The sequence below is a fragment of the Pieris rapae genome, chromosome Z (assembly GCF_905147795.1).
Source record: "Pieris rapae chromosome Z, ilPieRapa1.1, whole genome shotgun sequence".
Lineage (NCBI taxonomy): Eukaryota > Metazoa > Arthropoda > Insecta > Lepidoptera > Pieridae > Pieris > Pieris rapae.
Window position 1 is genome coordinate 11,171,106 of NC_059534.1, and position 15,815 is coordinate 11,186,920.

The following is a 15,815-nucleotide window of genomic DNA, read 5'->3' on the forward strand; positions in this document are numbered from 1 at the left end:
TATATAATCTTAAATTTTCTCCTTCGCTGAATTACTTAAAAAAAATAAATACAAAAAATAGATGCAATCCAAAACATTAACTAGCTTTATCTGTGTTTATTTTTATGTCGAGTATTCGGGTTGCTAACGGAATAAATTTATCGTTCGTTTTTATCAAAATCTTGTTCACAAGTAAAATCACTAATTTAAAGACACTATTTAAGAGGCGCTAGGCAAAATTCCATTATTTTGTCAACATAATATATTGCACAGCGTATGACATTTGAGTGAGATAATCTATTTTTAACGTCAATGATATGTAATGCTAATGTTACTGTCAGCTGTCTGTTACATATCTGACGCAATCATAAGCTAGAAGTTTGCACAGATAACTTCCTATTTTATACAACCCGCGCAGATTCAAGTACCTCCACATTGAGCCATACCGTTCTCTGCATACACAGTTAAAATAATTATTGTTTCATTCGCTATTAGGCTATACTCGCACTCTATAAAGTCAAAGTTGAATCATTTATTCCAATTCTCTCTCTCAGAAGAATGGACAAGAAACACCACCCTTACTTTTTTGAAAAACCTTCTAGAATATTTTGTACCCATATAATTATATGTAAAGACAGGATTACGTACGATACGTAATTATATACGTAAATTTCTATACTGAAATAGGCACAAAGTATTACTTACAAATTAATAATGCACTGGATAGGTCAATTATTATATTAGTAGTATACATGTTCCTCACATAATTACATAAATTGAAACCGTAGATTATTATAAATTAAAGAAAATAATAAAAAATAATAATAAAAAAATAAAAATAAAACTGTGAGTGAGAAAAAATATAATAATTACAGTAGGTAGTTTTTATTTGTATTTATGTAGTATTTATATTTGTAGTTTTTACACATAAAAAAGGAAAAAAAGTGCACCTGTCAGAAGTGAGACCATTTGTAAATTAATTATTACTTAGGTAAAAGCCCCAATAGATGATCATGTACCAGTATATGATCACAGACTGTATCATTGGGATGTAGCTTATGATAATATAAATAAATAAAAATCTGCTTTACGCTTCGTGGCTGAATTTTCATCTAAATTTATAATATATTAACTACTAAACGAATATATGAACTAATAGCGTGTATTTTTCCTCGATCTCCCTTTCTTACTCTCTCTCAATCGGTCTCAATTACTCGCTCCATTTTCTTCAACAAAAACGCTGCATACCTTCGTGACGTTCCGTAATTTTTTTTCCCTTATGCGCTTAAAGAAGTTTCAGCAACCAATCTGATTTTGTTAAGACTCTGCGATTGTCCTATGGAGCAGGACCGGCATGTTTTCAAGCATTCTTGTCAGGAATATAATCCTCTAATTTGTAATAGGTATACTTGTTCACAAAGTGTACTTTTAATAAACAAATACTTTTCATTCATACGCTAGTTAGTAGTAAGTAGTTCATATTGATTTATCTAGAATTTCGATAAATTACCTTATATTAATAACACGCTGTCGCAGGACACCTGGTCAGTTGGTAAATAAAGGTTCTAACAAAGAGTAATATAAGTGTAGGGAAATAAAAGTATAGGGGATAAAATGGGTTTTAAGTTAAATCCCATACAATTTTGACTTACGGGAAATTTGATTGGGTTAGTTGTAATTAGCGCTCGATTGTGATTAGTACACGTGAACTATTCTCCCGCGTAATTTTAAATGTATTAGAAAAATTGGAAAGATGAATGCTACTAATAGTCTGCAGTTACCACAATTAACGTGATTTTAAGAATTTTGGCGGAAAATGCGCAGTTCTCGCTCGATCAATGGGCTGGAAATTTGCTAACAACCATTAATTACGAAGTTGAAGACAAGTTGATCCATGATGGCCGATGGACGTCTCGGCGTGTTAATTACCATTTAAGTTCAACTAGTTAATTCATTCCTTTATCTATTGAGTTTACAAACTTTTATCGGCGCTTGTGAAATTACTGTATTTAAAATATTAACTGTTTAATTTCGGCTCTTTTATTTCAGTTGATTATATGATAACCAAATATTTAATTACACATAGACATTGTTTTTTAATTCAGTTCACTTGTTGTGGGCAAATCTGAGGGTCCATGGACGCTCTCCATGCTAGGAGGCTCGCAGATACGATGCCGGCTTTTAAGAATTGGTACATTCTTTTTATGAAATATCCTGAGTCGAATTGATTCGGAAATATTACAGTTGGCTTCACATGTCTTGACAGTATTTTCTGCGCACCACCACTAATGCTCAGTTAAGAGTGAATCAAGTGGAATTCTATTTTTGCCTTGGAGTTCGATGTTGTAACGCTGCTGCAAGTTTTATCTTGAGAGTTTAATTGGTCTAGATTTAGTTTTTTTTTCATTTTATTGAGTTTTCATTGTTAGTGAGAGCCCGCTGGGGTTTAGTTTGAAGTCGGAACATGTTCCGTCAATAACCTTAATGCTCTGATTGGCCAGTAAGCTGGCGAATGGTTCAGTTTCATATTTTCTCGGGTAGCCCGACCACCACACCCAATCATAGGCTTTCGCTTTATCCAAAACTTATCGAAAGCGCCTACACCTTGGACTCAATTACCTCATGGGGATGACATTAGACTCACTCGACTTATGAATACTCTCCTGCGCGGTGTAGACCTGTGAGTCTTCCTCCATGTGCAGGGAACAGAGAGTTGACAGAAATCCCTTGGTAGGCGAGTAAAGTAATTTGAGTGACTGTTTCTTTAAGATTCGAACCGAAAGCAAACCATCCTAATGAATGTCTAAAGACTGTAACGATCGAATGCAACCGTCAAAAGTGGTCTCTTGAATGGATTATTAATGTTCAAATAATTTCCCAAAACAATAATAAAATGGCAGCAAATAGCGCGCTCCGATCAATCGTTTTTCATTGAGCTCTTTGTGTCCATCGCCGTATAAAACGTTTGATAAAAGTGATTAATTTAATAATATATGACATTTGTGTACGCTATAATAATTATTTTCTTAATAAACGAGGAATTTATTGGTATTTATATGATGTTCTCTTTTTGAAATGATTGATACATAAAATGTCTTGTGTATTTACATAAAAAGAAACAAAACCCAAACTAACATTGAAAATCAAAACCACGCAAATTGCTCGAAATGATTTTACAAACATCTTAGTTGCTGTTTTAGTACACAATTTTACAGTTTAACGTTTAACTGAGGCTATTATATCTACCACCTCTTTATTTATATAAAAACTTGAAGTAGTTCCGGACTTGCATGTAAGAATTATTAAGTGAAGGCATGAACATGATAAAATGTGAAATTAAATTGAAATCCACGTAACGCAATGTAAGCTAACGAAACAAAATTGACTTTACTGTCAATAGTTCAGCTGATACGCAGTTTAAAATTGTAACGCAAAAACACTGACAGGTTGACAATAAATTATCGGAAACGTAAGTCACTTATGTTATGACGTACTGAGCTGCAATTTTCGCGATGACAATGCTATGTATATTTTTTATTTAATTGTTAATTTTATGGGTCTATTGCTAATTTTTGAATAGATAAATAAACTTTCGACTTGAATTGAACTATCGGCGCAATAACAAATTTAATTAATCATATATTATATGTAATCGTACGAGTTATATATAGTTATATAATATATTAACTTGACTTTTAATAAAAAATATCTCTTTGCAGTGAAACAGACGTAGGTGTCCATGTATGTCATGGAGAATTTCGAGACTTCACATACAAAACATAAAACAAATGCGTTCATTAATAGGAACACCGATTTATAAACTCAATATTATGTCTGGTAGGGCCTTTTAAATGAACTTTGCTTCTACCATGTCGAGGTTATTGAGTTAGTCGAGACCCCACATAATTATGAAAGGTTGTCTGGAGGCTTTAATTTGATTGAAAACTGTATGGCTACAAATATTATTAAAAACAAAAATAAACATATTCATCAGATGTTTCCCTCTTTAGTATTTAAGAGTATGGGAAGTAATTTAAAAGCTGGATAACAAAGATATATTTTAAAAAAAGTCACTTATAAAACCAATTGGTCAATGCACGATAGTAACGATATTTGACCAATAGTTGAGTTAACTACGGATCAAAAAACTGGCCCTTAATTCGTCATTAGATATTAATCTTCCTGAACAGATCAACTGCTTCGAATATAAGTTTAATTGCAACTAAGAGAAATAACGAAAAATCATACAAACAATGTAGGTACTTGTTGACTGTTTGCTTGTCGTATGAATTGTTTATGTTCCGTAACAAGGGAATTTTACGAATCAAATCAAATCAAAAATCATTTATTAATGTAGGTAATATAACGTTCACTTATGAACGTCAACAAAAAGAAATATACATTCAATGTTTCTAATTTAATATTTATTGCCAAATCAAGGGCGTAGAGTGAAAGAGAAGAACTGGCAATAAACTCTCTGCCGGTCTTTTTAATCGACAAGTTTTTCCTTTTATACAAAGTTTGTAAGGAGCTGCAACCGTTACGCCATATATGACATATTAAGTAAAGTAACAAAGATTTCTCCTCTCTCTCACTCTCCTCTCAGCAGGAACCATGGTGAAATAGGAGTACGCACATACATTTTCGTGGGAATAACGCGCAAATCTGAAACAACTAACATCACCGCATACAAGAAATCAAATACGACCAGTCACCACAAGTAGCACCCTTTCACGAGTATGACGCATGGCCAGCCATCGGACCCCACGCCATATTTAATGGAGAGAGACAACCCGACGCATGGATGCCGCCACAATTAAATAAGACTTGGGCTGTTGAAAGGCCTCAGACATCAGATCGGGTGAAAAGTATAGATATTGCAAACCGCAAACCGTTTTTAATTTTAAGTTTAAATTATTTATTATTTAACTTTATATTTAAATGAATGACTTAGTTGGCCCAGGCTTTGACCCAGGCTCCATTCGAGCATTGGGGTAATTCTATCATTTACTGACCCAAATTTACAAACTGTCTACGCGATACCGACGGATGTTAGCTCCGCCATTACGCATACTTAATGAATTGTATCGAACGACATCGTGAAAGTAATTATTATTAGTTAATTTGGACATAAATGCATTCCGCAGGTCCGAGCTAAGGTTTTACGGTTACTATAATGCTGGCGTCCAAACGTAATATATTATTGTAGTCTATTTTATTTTTGCATTATATTTGATCATGTAATGACTAAAGGCTTATTACAACCCGTTAACAATGATGATTGTCAGGATATGTCTGGATCAAACGAGTTGGCTGACACGAACACAGGCCGATGTCTCGCTTATGTTAACGTGGAATTGTACACGCCGTTATGAAGGATTTGGTAGTAATTGATTTTTGTGGAATATATATATTACTCTATAAAGAGTCAATGTAGACGACACGAAGATGACGTCGTTCTTGATGTTATATTGTGGTACAATTACATTTGACGAAATTAATTTGCATAACATTTAGCATGACATTCACCATCATGAACACTGGATGTGTTGAAATGGTTTTGAGAACTTGTAGATTATTAACTATAATCTACTCGAGTTATGTACACAAACGTTGGGATTGGCGGTTAAATATTATGAATGAAACGGTCGATTACAGCCGACGTCCCCGCCGGTTATAACATTCAATGGGAGGGAGGATGAGTGGCGTTGACAAATGATGCAACGTTTTGGCAATTTTCCATGGCCAACCATTCGCCTTTACATGTTTTTCCGAGGATGCGGCGCGTCACGTTAAAGATGTTCACGGAGGTGCTACACATATGCTTAAATGAAACATTTTTATTACCAGAAGTTTTAAGTATAAAGTTATAAAACCAAAAGATTTCTGAAATAAATTTAACTATAAAATAGGGTACAGTGTCAGAAATTATGACTCAAATTACGAGAGCAAAACAAAGATTGCAGATAAAATAAAATATTATAGAAGTTTATTCATTATTCTTTTTGCAATAAAAAAGTCAAGTTTCGTTTGGCTTCCAGGATAATGATACTTGATTAGTGTACTTTTACTGAAGTTTCTGAGATCACTGATGCCCCCAGCTAAATGCTAATGGCGAGTTTATGCTAGAGTTGCTTCGTTACAGAATTTTTAATCAGGTATAATAGGTACTTCAAATAAAATTAAATTTTATTTCGAGGTGTGTACAAGAAATAACGCCAACATTGAAATCCCTCGACTTTGTTGACAAATTCAATTATCTAGTTATATTTATGACAATTTTCTATAGTAAATTTCGTATCAAAATGGTTAAATTTCACCAAAGTCAGCGTTACCAAAGAGCTTGTGAATCTGGCACACGGTAGAACGGATAATAAGGAATAATAAAATAATCATTATTCTGCAGATAATGAACCAAAGTTTTCTCTACAGTTGGCCCCTGTGCTATTTTTTATTTCCGAAAAGGACGACCGAACAATAAATGAATTAATACGAAATCAACTAAAGTTTTAGATTTGATAGACCAGATTATCCTGGTAACTGATTAACGCACTGCTGAGGAATTATAGATGGGCGATTGAAAAACGCCTACTGTCACAGAGATAACGTGAAATATGGCGATTGTATTATTTATCAGCACAAGTGAATGTCAAATAAGCATTAAGCTCGTCGATCATTTAACGTGTAATATAATTTAGTGAATTAAGGACAGAAATGGAGCTTCAGTTATCAGTTCTTTTTAAATATTAGGATAATGCCATTACACCGGCAGTTGTCTTCGTCAATTATGTATACATGGAAACGTAGTTACGGAAAATATAGATAATCCTATAATATATTTATTTTTAATTTATTTTATTATTCTTTATTTCTCAATTTGTCATATGGAACATGGTGTAATGTTTGAAGCTTCTTACAAACATTGTGTAAAAAAACTTGGCGATTAAAAAGAGTGCCGGAGAGTTTATTGCCAGTTCTTCTCTTCCGTTCTACGCCCTTGATTTGAGAGCTGGCAGTAAATGTAAAATTAGAATCATTTAAAGTATATTTTGACGTTCAAAAGTGTACATTATTAGGTGGCACTATACGTTCCCAGTGTTATGTGGGGTAATTAACCATATTTACTTCGATAGTTATTAATTGTATGGTTGTTATGTAGTTATTAGTTACTTATTGTAATATTTATATATATAATAATATTTGTCAATAAACTCAATAAGCTAAATTTTTTTTTTCATTATATTATTATATATTAGGCTTCGAGCCTAATCGGCACAAAGTATTTAAAAATATTATCTGTGTTGGTAACGAAAATTAAATCTAGCAAGACTACCTTCTAGTAGCCAGTACCACGTATTGATCCCATAGGAAAGACCTGTCGAAAATTCAAGGTACTTCAATGTAGAGAGTTCGCCTGGTTGTTGAAAAAGTTTATTTATTAACTCATTCCGTTGATGCCTTTGACATGAGCGCAACACATTTAATCTGTATCAGATAGGTATTCACCATTGTCAAACATAATGTTCACTCACAGGAATGAAGCAAGTTTGTTTTAATGAGTTTATGTCAAATAATATGTATCCCTGCCCGTAACACCCTAATTGGAAACTGCATATGATAGGGTAGACTTCGTAAAATTAAATTTTACAAAAGCCTCAGCCCTCAAAGTTATGAATTATCGTTTAGATATCGTTCGCTACAGAAACGCAAAAAACTAGCAATGAAAAACTTTTATATATATTTTGAAGGTTTTATTAATTATTCCGAGCTTCCTTCCATGATTGTTATAATTATATTATACAGAGGAAATGTAAAAATTATTATATATGTATATAATTATATATATAACCGGCGTCCGATGCTGATGTAAGCTCGACACATACCGATGAATGAGTCTCTATAAAGTATGTATTTAAATTTTATTCATAATTTAAGATATTCTTAAAAGGTCGGCAACGCACTCGCGAGCCCTCTAGCATCGAGACTGTCCATAGGCGGCGGTATCACTAAACATTAGATGAGCCTCCTGCCCGTTTGTTCTATAAAAAAAGTCAAATTCTCCACTCATAGTTAAAGTGTATAGGGTGAAAAAGGCAAATTTAAAATTTTAATAACATCGTAACCCTGTGCGAGACAAGATGACAGATTTCTTTGATCAGCTGCAAAGCAGTAATTATTAAACATACAAATACTTATTATTTTGGAATTATCATAGATAGCAGTTTTATACAATTTTATTGTATCTTACATATATGTATACTTTAGATCAATATGTACCGTTAATTCTTTGTTAAGCTGTAGTCATTCTGTGATAGTCGATGGATAATATTAAAGAGAGCCGAATAAAGAATTGATGAGAGTAGGAGTAAGGTAACGGTAGATTTATTTTGTATAGAGCAGAAAAATTTATTGACGCAGAAGAATCATTGAAATGTAAAATTATTGATATGAGATAGACGGGCATATTCCTGTTTAAGGGTGTGTAAAGACATATTTAATATCTGAATTCACCTATTCTTAGCGACCAAATAACGCCCACGTTTTATTTAACAGAGCGAAACGAGCCCATATTCGTAATTTGCTTCTAGAGATAGCCACTTTTAGGTATACATCCTTTGCATGACACTGAATAGCTCCCGTAAAATACAGTGATATTAGACCACTGATAGATATATCGCATGAAGTAGGCTGCTAAAGAAAATTCAATTATCAACTTTAATATTATTATACAATTAAATAATAATATTATTTTTAGTAAAAATCTATTTTAATTGATTGTAACAGATCTTTTTTTCAGTGTTTTCCAGTGTGAATTTGTCTAGGCAATTTTAAATCGAATTGCGATATGACAATAATAAAATACATCTGAGTAAAACGATAATGTAAATCAGTACTATTTTTTATTCTACTAATTTGTTCTTTCTTTCTATTTAAAGGAACCAAATTTAATAAATTTAAATTTAAATGGTTTTTATTGTTTTAAAAAGAGTTTATTTATATGTAATTACCTTTAGCTGTTAGTTATTTATTAATAAAAGTTCACTTTCAAACTCAAACTCAAAATATCTTTATTCATATAGGTAAACATGTTCACTTATGAACGTCAAATAAACAAATTAAATTTACATTTACAACCAGTTCGCAAGTCAAGGGCGTAGAGCGGGTAAGATGCTGACTGTCCAATTTTGTTAACGCTGTGGTTAAGTGATAGATTCAGTCAGTTTCAGAACTTTAGTTAAAACGATGCAAGTACACCAATTCAGGTTCATTAAAATACATTCTACATAACTCATTAACTGCTGTCCTCATTTTGAAGAAACTTGTTCGACTTTGAGTCTCTACGTTGAAAATTCGACAATATTTATTGACTATTAATTTTCGTTTATGAAATAAGGACAGTTTTACTAGACTGGTTTGTATTATCTCAACCTCAACATAATTTAAGCTAAAGAGAACACAGACAATATAATTTCAACGATAAAATTAGTTGTATTAATTAAAACTTGGTAAATTTTGGTACGTAGCTAAATCAATTCTTGTGACATGTATATATAAATTTATTCTTTAATGTAAATATTTTGAAAAAACATGTCTTATTTAGTGCATGGCATTCTGTGAATGTGTGTGCGATGCACCTCGATCTGCTAACATGCGAGCTTTCTGTCTTGCAATTTATCTAAAACGTAGTTTTTTAATTCAAAAGTATATTATACATGCGTTTTGAAAAGTAATTCCAACAATAATAATTACTAGGGTAAAAAAGTGACAGATGCACGTACTAACAATTGTGGTTCATTATTAAAGGTATGTTGTCGAAACTGGACGGTGAAAAGATTAGAGTATATTTTTCTAAATTGCAATTTGTATGCAAGTACGAGAAGGTAGGATATTTCATTTTATTTAAAAGAATTCCTAAAATATGTTTTACGAGTTAAACGGCACTATTTTAAATATTCCTAAGAGCCCTTCAATTGAAATGTTTCGTATTTTTCACGCGCTCTGATTAACATGCTTACCTGTAAATTATAAGTTTTGTTTTATATTTAAATATAACAAGTTGCTTAAAATTTTTCTAATATTGTAAATAAATGTTTATTTATAAGCTTGTTTAAGCTTAACTATGGATTTCAGAGGTTATCGGACGGTTGCTATATGAGCGAGTAACGTAGAAGGTCACTAACATCACATATGACCTCCTCTCAATCAACCAATGCAAGTGGCACTAGGTGAGCCATACACACCGAAGAGGTGAAGACAGCTGGAGATACTTGGATCAAGATAAAATGCGAATCTCAGCACCGAAAGCGATGGAGGTTCACCGTTTGTTCCATTCAGGGTCGTAGCAGATAAATCATAGCAAAAAAATAATAATCCATATGTAGCTTTAAAGCAACAACCAGTTCCTTTACTTATATTAAAACATTTTTTACTAATGATATCTGAAGTCGATATGGCCTATTAGGAGCACACACTTACATTATAGTGAGAACAAAATGGCACAGGACAAGACACACTTCAAGAGACTGACGGCCAACCTCCAGTAATGGAGAGGCACTAAAAGAAGAAGAGAAAAATATTCAAACTGAAACTCAAAGTAGATTAATTGAAATTTCAAATAAAAATAAATAAAAGAAAATGCTTCAAATTTAAAATACACACGAAGCACCCGTTCACGACTCATACTCTTCACACACATACACACTTTACACTTCAAATTATTCTAAACTAAACTGTATCCTGTTTATAATAATTTATTATTTAAATTATTTTGTCCGTTTGATTTCGCAATATTCCAACCGATTTTTACGAATAAATTCATAACAAGCTTCGGAGGGAATGAAATCTATATAAAATGACATTAAGTTAGTCTCACTTCATCGGAGACGGTGTATAACGTCCCTGTTATCTGACGTTCTTCGTGCAGAGAGTGTACGAAGATAGTAATTTCAATTTGTATCGCTATACTTTTACACCCGTACTCGTTATTTTACTATGAACTTTTTCAAAGGATATGTATAGATGTTGAGTTGCTCGCACTGCACTCTGACTCGTTAGTGAGGCTCACGGATCACGGAGGTGGCTCGATCATTGTTTAGTGACAGACGCAGCTCACCATTCTATATCAAAAGTGTATGTTATGTATGATGTATTGTGGTCAGATCATTACTCGCTAATACTTCATCGCAGGTTTTTTTTGAATGCTCAATAGATGTGAAAAAAATCTTGCTTAGAACATTCTGCACATCATTCTATACGAGCGCTCTGTAGGTCGAAATATACTCGATTGTCATACAACGCTTTCCGTATCCAATATTGATATACATAAAGCGTTCAGGGTGCTGTTGCGGCTGCCTCGATTCCGCGGCGCATCGGGGATGTTTGCTGAGGTGCGGGTGGATTTTTTCCATGCCACCATGCGCAAGAGATGTTCATCCTTGGTGCGCAGGGTGCAAGCTAGCGTAGCTTCCTCTGCATGATCGCGGACCTCCATTGCCCATACCTCAAGCACTGATTCGGGTATGAATATACTGTGAACCTACTGACACTTAGATTTAAGTTATTAAGTTGTAATTACTAACACAGAATAAATAAAAATGTACTCCCAATCGCTCCCTCGCAACTCCTTTCGGTGATCCTCGCCACACTGTTTGGTTACCAGAAATTTATTTTCAGAATCTCTAGTTGGTTTAACTCTTCAACAATTAGATTTTCGGTTTCAATATGTTTAGAATGGCGGTAGCTTATTTAATATTCTAATAACTAAGACAAACACAGAAATGCAATGTAACTAAAAAAAACTTCGTCTTCGAAGCACCAAATACTATACTAGAGAAAGTAATTTGACGATTTCTCTATAATTTATTAGATTAGTATCTGTCAATCAGGCTCTAGCCTTATTCATGTCGATTGAAATCTATTTTATATACTCCGGTATTATTATTCGTGATGTATTCAAAGTTCTTTACTTAATATCTAAAATAGAATGCCGTCGATATATAAATTGGATTTTCTCACTTGAATTATTCACAGTAGTAATAAAGTGACCATTTATTGAAATAGGTACAGATTTCGCGAACAATAGAGCCTCGGCAATATTCGTGATCGAATTTTGATATTATATTCTATTTGATTTTTCGTGTATGTATTCTATTTTTAGTTCTATTTATATTCTAGTCTACTTAACAGTCGAAGGGCGTAGCGACAGCATCTTAATGTAGGTAGATCGTAATACACAGATCTATCTTTTTAAAACTATAAAATATTATTAAAAGCGAATTTCGTTCAAACACTGGCAATTATTTAACGCAGTGTCGCGACTCGGAACATGACAACAAAATGCAATTCAATCTAAATTTCAGCCCCAATTCCCACAATATGTATAAATATGTTATGTCCTCATAACTACGGATACTGGCAATAAAAATATTTCCGAGTCTGTCGCTGAAAGAAAATTTTATTAAATACAATTATATTGGGGAAAATAATAATCTCGTATGTATTGTCTTAAATCCAATCAAAGTCAAAGTCTCCTTGAGCCCAAATTAAGTTGTTTCCTTCGCGGATTCGAGTTTGTAACTTTAATAAAAATTAAATAAATAAATAAATAACAAAGAAAACGTTGCTCACTTAGGTGACTTAGATAACAACATAGATTGTCCTTTAAAGATGTGTTTGTAAATTTTTTTGAATGTTTATACATATCGAACTCGTGAAGGTTAAATAGGAACTAAAACGTCTTAATTTGTGCTTACATTGGGAAGTGATACGGCGCAGCGCGGACACTTTGCCAACTATCGTATTTCACAACGATCGCGTAACATTGCACTTAACTAGCATTTAATATGACATTTATAGTGAATGAATAATTCATTTTATTTTTCAGTTTTTTGTCTCTGTTCTGAGAGGTAAGTTTGCAACTTGTATTGCTAGCTAATAGTATAACTCAATCTCCTTCTGCACTTCGCAGTGTTAAAGAAAGATTATCAAACAAAAATTCATTGTCATTGGAAATCATTGTGAGACAACCGGCATATTCTAAAACCCAAAGATTGGTGATATGTGTATGTTAATGTGATGGTGTATGTGTTAGTCAAAAGAAGGCTGATCACCTACTTGTCTATGAAATAAAAAATATCGAAGACACGGATGTTATCTAAGGCCAAGACCCACATAGAGGTGTAGCACTACTGGATTATTATTATTAATTCTGATATGATTAAAAAAAACGACGAGTTGCACTCCGAGAGTGCCGGCAGAAGTGAAAACTTGAATATTAACATTGAGCATTTTTGAGATATTATGGAATGGTTAGGGAATAATTTTGCACGAATTGCTTTAATTATCAGTATAACAGTAGTATCACTTATGTGGTAAAATACAATATTTATTTATTTTACCTCCATTCGTCTTACGAATTTTCGATCAGGTGACGTGTCCGACGCGAGTTTAACATTTTTTACCCACTCCAAAAAAAGTGTACAACGCCGCTAAATAAGTTTTCACTTCAAATATAAAGTATGATATTATTCCATCGTATACGTTTTATCAAAAAAGAAAGTTTCTGAAGCTTCACATTAAAATTGTTTAAAATTATCGCCGCACTTTTCTGTTTATAGTCTAAACATAATAGCCGTTAGCAAAGTGTTTACTACTTTGAGGAATACTAATTACCCAACACTAAGATGGTATGTCGCTTCACTTACTTTAGTAGATGTGAAAGGAAGACCAGTAGTAATATTACAGAATGACATAACAATGACACATTTTAATATCAAGTGGGAAAGCTAACGTATACGCACCTGTTAGAAGCGTATCGATCTTTATAATATACATTGGCATTAGTCCAATGTAAGGAAAATGAAATCGTCTTAAATCGTTTAAGGAAATGAGCTTAGAGGCCTTTTTCTTACCTTTTTTGCGAATCGAAAGATCTCTAACACTGAGTGAATTTTCGATTTATCTTAAATTAAGCTTACTTAATGTTACGTAAGTTGCCAAATATTTTTTTGTGTATGTTTCTGCCATGGTAGGCAAATAATCCAAAAATGCATAGTAAAAAATGCGAATAGCTTAAAAATTGATTTTTACAATAAATTAGTTTTTTGAAACAGTGCATGAGATTTAGAAATGTCGTAAGTTGTCGGATGATTGGGTATTTGAGGCTTACTCATTACTTACATGAAAAGGACGTTTATAAGTTTCATATTTTACATAAAATGGTTTTAAACATAAAAGTAGTAGTAGGTATTTTAATATATTGTCGATTTTGATGAAATAAAATGAAAAAAAGGAAAATCCCACCACTTATGACAAAGCATCAATATTTTTTTGTAAAAATGCTTTGTCCAATTGAACGTCGATAAAACATCTCAAAAGATGTCTCGATGACACAAATTCAAATTCGACACTCGTCTAATGAGATCCGTAACATTTTGTCCGATTCCGATTCCTGTGTCCAAAGTGTTTAAATATATAAATGACGCGACTCAATTATTAAAATGAGTATTCTTATTTTTGCAAATTTTTGGATTGCTATGCATTACGATTCTGAAACCCGAATTTATTATTTCTCTGAGGACAATGAACATCGTCATTAAAATGAAATATAGGTACTTTTTTTAAATTTACCTACTTGATATTTTTACGAATATATGAACCATCTTGAAAATCCCTAACCAGAATGGCAAAGTGCTGTTTCTTTTTTTAACGTAACTACAGATAAAATTAACTAGTGTTTAGCGCCTTACGTCACACAGTTAAAGGAGAACAAAAGACTCCCATTCCTGAAGCAATATTAACGTGTTAAATTCTATTAACCCAGCCACTACAGCTCACAATACCTGATTGATAGCCTCGAATGGCTGCGAGGGCGTTATTGCGAGCAATTACGGTAAAGATTCAAGCTGTTACATATTATTCATGCAGCTTTCAGCCTTTGATCGTGATGCTATTGCTATCAAACGTACATTTGTGATTGTCTAAAGAACACTTAGCGTAAGGATCAATTAGTTGTTATCAAATATCGTAAAAATCAAAATCAAAATTCATTTATTCAATTTAGATGCGTCTTAGAGCACGCTTATGAATATCTGAAACGTGTACAAAATTCGCGAAAGAGCAAAACTACGCCATCCGTTCGCAAAACTACCGGGAGGCCTTGTTCTGAGAAGAACGGACAAGAAACTCAGCAAATTTAACCTCTCTACATAACAATAATTAAAAGGAAATGTCATATTACATACATATTCACAACACTTCCGTGATAACAAAACAAATTATAACAATATATTTAGAACGATTGCCAAGCGTTTTTATCTTCAAGGTAGTCATTAACTGTGTACCTGTACACATTAAGGTTTTTTAATAGGTGTTTGAATCTGTTGAAAGGAAGTTCCAATATTTCACTAGGAATCATGTTATAGCAGCGTATACTTAGGCCTATAAATGAAGTATTTATTTTCTGCAATCTGTAAGATGGCTGGAAAATTTTCTCCTTATTTCTTATATTTCTATTGTGAATGTCACTGTTCTTTAAAAGAGAACTATATCTGTTTCAAACTGTATTCGTTTCATGTCAGTAATATAATTTATTTCATCTAATTAGATGTAGAGAATGAATCTGTATTCCCACAATAGTTGGGTGCAATCGAGCTCACTTAAGCCGAATATCTTAACCTAACTAAATTATTAACTTGTCGGAATCCTCCGAGCATCTTTGAGTTAAAATAGAGATGCTGTGTGGAACAAAGTTAAGCTCATTTGTGGATGATCAGTAGTTGCTAGTTTGTAACCGACTTTGCAAAGAAGGATGTTCACCCAAGAATTTTCGGTCCAGG